General features: G+C 36.6%; 1 protein-coding gene across 2 annotated transcripts in view; it reads right to left on the bottom strand.

The window, feature by feature from the left end:
* LMNTD1 (lamin tail domain containing 1) overlaps positions 1-2,918 on the bottom strand; it is a 1,453,405-nt gene extending 1,450,487 nt beyond the window's left edge. Inside the window, exon 1 of one of the 2 annotated variants that reach the window (XM_044087661.1) lies at positions 2,756-2,918. The gene's annotated coding sequence lies outside the window, so the exon portion shown is untranslated. The remainder of the gene's footprint in view (positions 1-2,755) is intronic. The other variant, XM_044087662.1, reaches the window with a different exon arrangement.
* Between the last annotated feature and the right edge of the window lie 4,841 nt (positions 2,919-7,759).

Here is a 7,759-nt window from a genome sequence, read left to right as displayed (position 1 = left end):
CTTTCTAGAACAAGACTGCACAATCCAGAATGGCACACGATCCGGTAAACACTATGAATGTAAAGCTTAAATTCAGGGAACTTAAAGCATGTACATTTCAAATTATGATCTGCTTCACTGGGAAAAAGAAATGTCAACAATCTAGTTACATGGTAGAGAAAGGATAAACACTGTACATGTGGATGAACTCTCACAGACATTTTGTTACCAATAAAAAGGCTTAATAAACCATCAGTGCTAGATTTCATTGTCTTACCCTGCATCTCTGATTAACTGTTTGCTGAGGTTTTAAAGGATAGATTCCAAAATGTTTGCGGTACAAATTAACTTTTGAAATTAAACTTTGTCTTGTATTTCAATATGGCTAAAGATGGTAAGAAAATGGACACATTTTGAATATAACGGTAACTCTTATAGCATCACCCCTACACAAGAATGATTAGTAGGCACATAAAACCATTGCAGCTAACTGGCTGATGGTATATACTGTATTTAATAAGTACACATACATTCATGGATTTCTTCTGTATGATGAGGTACAATTGTGTAGGCAGTATTATGCAAGCTGCCATTTTAGGATGCTATGCTTTTAGATAGCCATTAATGCATTTTTCTTGCTGTAATTTCCATACTTAACTATTGTATTATTCTTTTTTTCTAGGACATGATCAGTATCATGGATATCTGATTATTGTTCACAAAAGGAATAGTCTTTACACAACTTGATTAATTAAGTTATATACATTTATATATCTCAGGTTACTGTGGCGCTACAGCAGTAGCTTTGTTACCTCACAGCAAGAGGTTCTCCTATTCTATTCTCGGCTGGAGTGCCTTCTGTGTGGAGTCTGCATGTCCTCCCCGCAGTCGAGTAGCCTCCAAAAGACATGTGTGAATGGGCATGCCTTTGCTGAAGGTTGGGCATCGGGCTGGCAACTCAGCACCATAAAAATCTACTGCCAGTCATTAGCGGATCGGAGTTCCGCAGTGGCGACTCCTAACCAGAAAAAGACAAACAACATTTATATATTGCAGGTTTTCTTTAAATTTACTAGCAGGTAGTTTTATTTTGTTAGCTTCCTATAAAACAATCAAGTAAATGTCTTATAGCATACTTTTGTTTATTACTAAGCTTCACATTGTAAGCAATGGATAGGATTCAGAAAAATTGTTACTTTGAATGTGAATTATTCTGCAGAGGGTTGCTTTGTAAAAAGGCCTTACTCTGAAGAACAAACTTAACTGAGACTAGGGATTTAAGACTCCAGCTCTGCTTAATATGTTAGACATTTTTTTGTTATTGTTGTTAAAACTGTTCAGGTTTTATCCAAATACAGTTTATTCATCAACTCTAGCTACTATCAGAAATACTCTTGACATTAATGCAGACATGCCTTTGAAGAATAATATTACTTTTAATAAGACTGTACTTATGTTCTTTTGCTGATTGTCTTTATCACAATACACTAAAAATCAACATATACAGAATCAAATGATATCACTTCCTTAGCAGAATGCATTGTTTATATTTAATATTAGTAATAAGCATCAGTTTGTGCTGCACTGAGTCCAGTTTATGTATTATCTTTTAGAAAGAGTTAGCTGTTCCAAATAAATAAATAGTCCAAAGAAATCTGTTTTCCTCCAGTGTAGTGCATTCATCATTTTTGTTCCAAGTTCTCTGACCATATTACAGAAGATTGCATATCACAAAGGGAACTGGTCAGATATGAATGTGTGTATATTGTCCTTAACAGCAAAATAAAATACAAAACAACATACTTTAAATCAAAAACTATTTAATTTGATATTGTATATGATATGGAGGCTATATTACTTAAAGTTGCTTGAGAATGTGACCAATACACTTTAAAAAGATAAAAATTCATTAACAAAAATGTAACTTTTCTTGCCATTAATTATATCACACACATCAGTATTGACTTCTGGTTTACATTCATTAACTGCTGCACAGTAATAAAAATATCTTTCAAAGCTTTCATTCCTATGTAGTTTCATGGAAACATTAAATGTTTGGATACAGTACTGTTCTGTTTCCATTTGCCACTGATGGTAGGTCATCATAGAATTAAGTGAAACCTGTGATTTATAAAAAGTTTCCAGATGCAAAATGAATCCAAAATTGTTGAACAATGTACTCTAATGTTGTCACATAATTTTGCTACAAAATATTGTAATACCAAGTCCAATTAACCAATTCTCCCATTTAAAGATAATATCTGACTGCATTTATTTGAAGAGAGTGCACAGTATAATCTGTAGCTGTTGTCTTTCCATCTGGTGAGGCTACACCTTGAATCAGAAATTACATGCTAAGCAAAGGAAACACGAAAGCAATTTAGTGGAAATCATGCAAGTGACACAGTTTGCTACAAAGAATTTCAATAATAAATATTATGTTAACAGTATTAAACCTACAAATAAGACGTTCACTGTTTCATAGCGATTAATACAGTCCACGTTCATTAGAATTGTTTTTGCACCAATTTTACCAGTAAAGCAATGCCTAAGAGCGTTTAAAAAGACGTATTTGAGTGTAATCCACTACAACATAACTAGATGTATGAAAGGATAGCAGTGTTCTAAATTGTTAACCAACAAAACGTTATTTCACAGAGAAATAATCTATTTATCTAGTTAGCTAGGTATTTGCTTGACAAGGACTGCCCTTTGTGTTCAACTAGCATTAACTTTTAGTTTCCGGATTTTAAGGTTCGTGTTAAGTTTTACTCACTTCGTCCCTCTGTTCTTACACAATATTGAGATTTATTTCCATACGAACCGTTTCTCTTTTATTAATAAATCCACTTAAATTGACACTTTGAAGCCAGCAGTCCATAGGCAATCACAGCCAGGGTCAAGCTGCCCTGGTTACTTACTCGGGTTTGTTGATGGTTGCTATGGGCATGCCTTTTCTGTAGCTAGAAGCACGGAAATGTTTTCAGCTGCACTGAAAGGGCGGGGAAGGGGAAAAAGTGTAAACAGGAGGAAGTGTAGTGAACTTCTCTGCTCCAAAAGAAAACGGGTAAATCAAAGCAAAACATGATGTTTTCTAGTTGGAAGCCTGATTCTGATACCCTTTCATCTGTCTGTCCATAGCAATCAAACTCTTATCACAAAAAAATCTGGACAAAGCCAAAAATAATGGAATGGGATGGGGGGGGGCAAAGCCTCAAAAATAGGGACAACTTTTAAATATTGCGCGTATGGCCTTAGAACGTTGATAGAATAAAATGTCTTGTATTACCATGCGTTTTCTGAAGGATATGAAGTCTGAAACTCAAATGACTGTCATTTAAAGAATTAATTCCTCATTGATTTGCCAGAAAAATCACACATTTTATGAAGAACAGGCAACAGATATGAAACAAAAAATCTGGACAGTCTGCGAAAATCTATACTGCTGAGAGGTATGCGTCTGTACAACTTCGTCTTGGTTTTTTGCCGTCTACAATGATGAGCACTGTTTTGAACGCCAGCCTGACCATTGTAAGCACCGAAACACTTAGCATAAGAAATATGACAAATCCAAAAATAAGGGGGGGGGGCTGAGGAAAGCCCCCAAAACAGGGAGAATTTGTAATATTATTATAAACTTAGAACGATGCTAGAGTAAAATGTTTTGCTTTAACATGCATCTTCTGAAGGGTATGAAGTCTGAAACTCAAATGTTTATGTTTATTTAGCGAGTTAAAGCCTCACTCATTAGCCAGAAAACCACAAATTTTGTACGAAACAGACCAACAATGTGAGACAAACATCTGGACCCTTGAGTTGTATGGCTGGAAGTCATCCGTCTAACCACAGTTTACATTTTATTGGGTGGTTTTAGGAAAAGTAACATGATTAGCAATAGCAACGTTAATTAACTGTTGCATATTGTCTAGCTTGCTACCACAATCCCGTTCTTATTCAAAGAATTTGGGAAATGGCAAACGGGGCAGGTCGATGATGAGAAATTAATACCAAGCCAGGGTAAACATACATTTCAAAATTGAGTTTGTATTGGAGAAGGTTAAGTTCAATCCATGCGACTTTGCAGTGCTGCTAGTTTTTTTATTTATTTATTTTTTAAAGAAAGTAAAAGAAGTCCGTAACAATAACTGTCACTATCTACTGACTATAGTGCACCATCTTTTCTCACTAAAAAGAAAAGCAAAGAAAAAAGGATAAGAAAGAAAAAGGAAAGCACCTTTAGACTAGAAGGAGTATTTTAGCCAAAATTGGGGATTTTCCTAAAGGTTGGGGTGGGGACACCAGAGAAATATGGTTAAATAGACCACTACCCACGCTTCATTATATGTTATAATTTTAGGTTTTAATGTTTTGCTTATAAAGATGTTGTTTTTTTGCACACTTTGTTTTTTTTTTTTTTTTTTTTCAAATATTTTGTAAACAAGAATCTGTGGCAAGGTTAAAAAGGAGAGGAACAAAGGCCTAAACACAGGGTCACATTTAAAATAGTGATACCAGTAACTTAGTTGATAAAATATAAGGCATTGAATCAACATGCACTTTCTGAAGAAAATAGTATGTCTGCTGACTTCAAGGTTGTTGACCCATGAGAAGTGTGTTTGTCACTGAGCATCATGAAAACCACTAAAGATTTTTGTGTTGACTTACTGGCATACAAAAGCAGATATATTGATTTATTGCCTAGTAGGACTTATAAGTGCCACCCACAAAAATACATTTCTGCAATACTACTCATAATTCTTTTTGTTCTGATGTGCTGAGTCTGATCCAATCATCTGCACTGACTCAGAGTTTAGAGTCATGAATTTGGAAAGCATGGTTTCCATGAACTTGTGTGGCCTTTTGTACAGGTAACACAAGATTACTTTGAAGTTCTTCCTGAAACTGTGCTGACATCAATCAGCAGAACAGTTGTATTGCTGGCTTTTAGACATAATTGAGGCTTAAGTACCAACAGTAAAAAAAGAAGAAATACAGACTTGGAGTGTTGGCAGCAAACTTGGGTTGCCAGCCTGTAAAGAAAGAAAATTACTGTATATCTAGGAACATTTACAAAATGTATCTAATATTGGTTGATGCACTATTCTGTCCCATCTGAATACTTAAATAATATGTCACTATGCTGCATGACTTCTGTGGCTTACAGAAGTTAACTAATAATTCAGAACTGTAAGATGAGTTCACACAACAGAAGTGCATCTTGTGAGGTGTATTTTGCTTTAACTGGCTTTATCAGCTGCCTTCCTGGCAAGATCACTATTATAGCCCAATATCAGAAGCAGCTACAGTTGTGTTAGCATGGTTTGCAATGTACAATGGATGCAACTGAGATTGCGTCTGTATGGTTTATTCTCATTTATGCGAATGTAAGATTGCCTATGTCATACATGATAACTTAATAAAGATGTTTCCTGTTAAAAAAAGAATGTCAAAAGATAATTCTTGACTTTATCTGGTGGCTGTATAGAGTTAGGTAAGTAGTGGATATGCCTTTAGGCTTTTCCTTGTTTGATGCATTAGATATTTCTAATTTAATTTTAGAAGTCTATATCTATCCAGCAGACTTAGGCCTTTGGAATCTGTGCCTGCCTCTATTCTACCAAATGGTGTGAAAATAAGTTGAACTTGCCTAAACCATTACATGGTATCAAAAGGGAATGGACAACCCAGAAGACAACATTCAGCACGGTTGTCTTGATGAGTATTTATATGAATGTTGCTTAGGCCTTAGTTCTGAAAACAGAGAAGGTGAAAAGTCCAATGTTCTTGCTAATATTTTATATGCCTAGCATTTGATAATCCCAGGATATCAAGCAATTTATGGGAGTGGTCTGTGTTTTTGACAAAGATGGATGGAAATGCTTTGAAAAAACATACCTTTTTACATGACATTTCTTCTTCCTGCTATCTGAAACTGCTAGATGCAGCAAAACTCACACTAGATTAGTAGCATGCCTTCTAACACATGATTTCTGTTTGGTATGTTGAATACTGAGCATCCAAACTAGATTTGTCCTTGAGAAGACCCATTCACCAGCAGTTACACTCCAACCATTGGCCAAGTCTCCATATTACCTGAAGTTCATGGCTGAGCCATGGTTCATGGCACAAAGGACATCCAGGATGTGCACAGGCTGAAGCAACAGCACTCAGATCACCAGTTTCGGGCAATTTGTAAACCACAAGAAAATCCAGCTCTTCAGTGCTGTTTCCATTTTAGCTCTGGTCCATAATAGGCATCAAACTTTAGTTTCCTGAATAAAACAAGCTCCAGAAGTGCTTCCTAGCTTTTAGTCAGAGCATGTATATGCGGTATATAAGAAAATGTTATTGATCAGCAACAAGGAAACACTATATTCTTGCAACTTTGAGGAAACCATTAAGGTTTGAAAATATATGAGAAGAGATAACAGTTACAGCATTAAATGAGCAAGTATGTTCAACCTGAAAAACACAAGATGAATAGAAGGTCCATAATAAAATTACTTAGCAAAGGCTGTCTATGAAATTGCACTAAACAATAACCCCTTCCCATAAATATTGTAGCCACCCTAACAGGGAACATTAGCACAGGAGCAGGGAATGAAGGAGGCTTATTTTCTGTCAGCTTTAATTGCTTTGTAGTATCATGGTGTTTATTTGCACTGCAGCCCAACTAGGTATAGTTTAGGTGGAAAGATTTTCTGTTCTCTCTTAGATGGAACTAACATAATAATCTACAGAAGGCAGAAAGAAAGCAATGAAGAGCATTAGTCTTATATTCAACTACAAAAAGCTTGTATGTCAAGTGTACTCAGCATGGCAGTAGCCCTGAAAGTAGATTATTTTGTGCTGTATCAGTTCCTTCTTGTTCAAGCTTGGAGATTTCTACTCTGTCAGTCAAAGGAAAGTACAGTTGTGTAAGCTGAACTTACCATAACAGTATATGTTTGAATGACCACCGCTGCAGTAGCCTTAGTTACATGGGTTATATCCTGCTAAGGGTATAATGACCAGACAGCTTCCAAAGCTTCAAGGCACCTTCTACATGTCCAAACTGTCAAATAGCCCTAGCTGAGTTGACTAAAAGATAAGTTTGGGCACAAAGCTCTTCAAAGCTTTCCTGCCAGCAGAAAGAGGGAGACTGAGCCCTGAAAGGAATTTGCTTGGAACAACAAAGCATAAATGTTCGCACCCTGTCGTGAAAAAAAAAAAAAACAAAGGAGATGGAGGAAGGGAGTGGCTACTGCAGCAGTGATCATTCAAGCATTTACTGTTATGGTAAGTTCAACTTACGCAACTGTGTTCACCATACTGATCACTACTGCAGTAGCCCTAACTATATGTGTAGATTACCATAGTAACTATATTTGGGAGGTGGAAGGAGAAGAGTCCAGGAACCCCTGGAGAAGGTCCTAGTAAAGCTTGATCTGGACCTAGAGAAGGAATCGAGCTTGCAGTGTTTTGTAAAAGTATGAGTGGAGTCTGCATGTCCTTCCTACGGTCGAGTGGCCTCCGAAAGACATGCGTGAATGAGCGTGCCTTTGCTGAAGATTGGGAGTCGGGCTGGCAACTCGGCACCATAAAAATCTACTGCCAATCATTAGTGGACCAGAGTTCCGCTGTGTCGACCCCTAACCGGGAAAAGCTGAAAATACAAACAAACATGTAGACAGGACTAAGTATAAGCTTCTAGAATATTTCTAGAATCCCACTCTTTCCTTAAAGCCGTAGATGAAACCAAGGCCCTGGTAGAGAGGGACTTGACCCTGTCTGGAATAGA

The sequence above is a fragment of the Protopterus annectens genome, chromosome 11.part0 (assembly GCF_019279795.1).
Source record: "Protopterus annectens isolate FY-2018-M chromosome 11.part0, PAN1.0, whole genome shotgun sequence".
NCBI classification, from domain to species: Eukaryota; Metazoa; Chordata; order Ceratodontiformes; family Protopteridae; genus Protopterus; species Protopterus annectens.
Note: the sequence above shows the minus strand (reverse complement) of the source record. Positions and strands in the feature narration are given on the sequence as shown.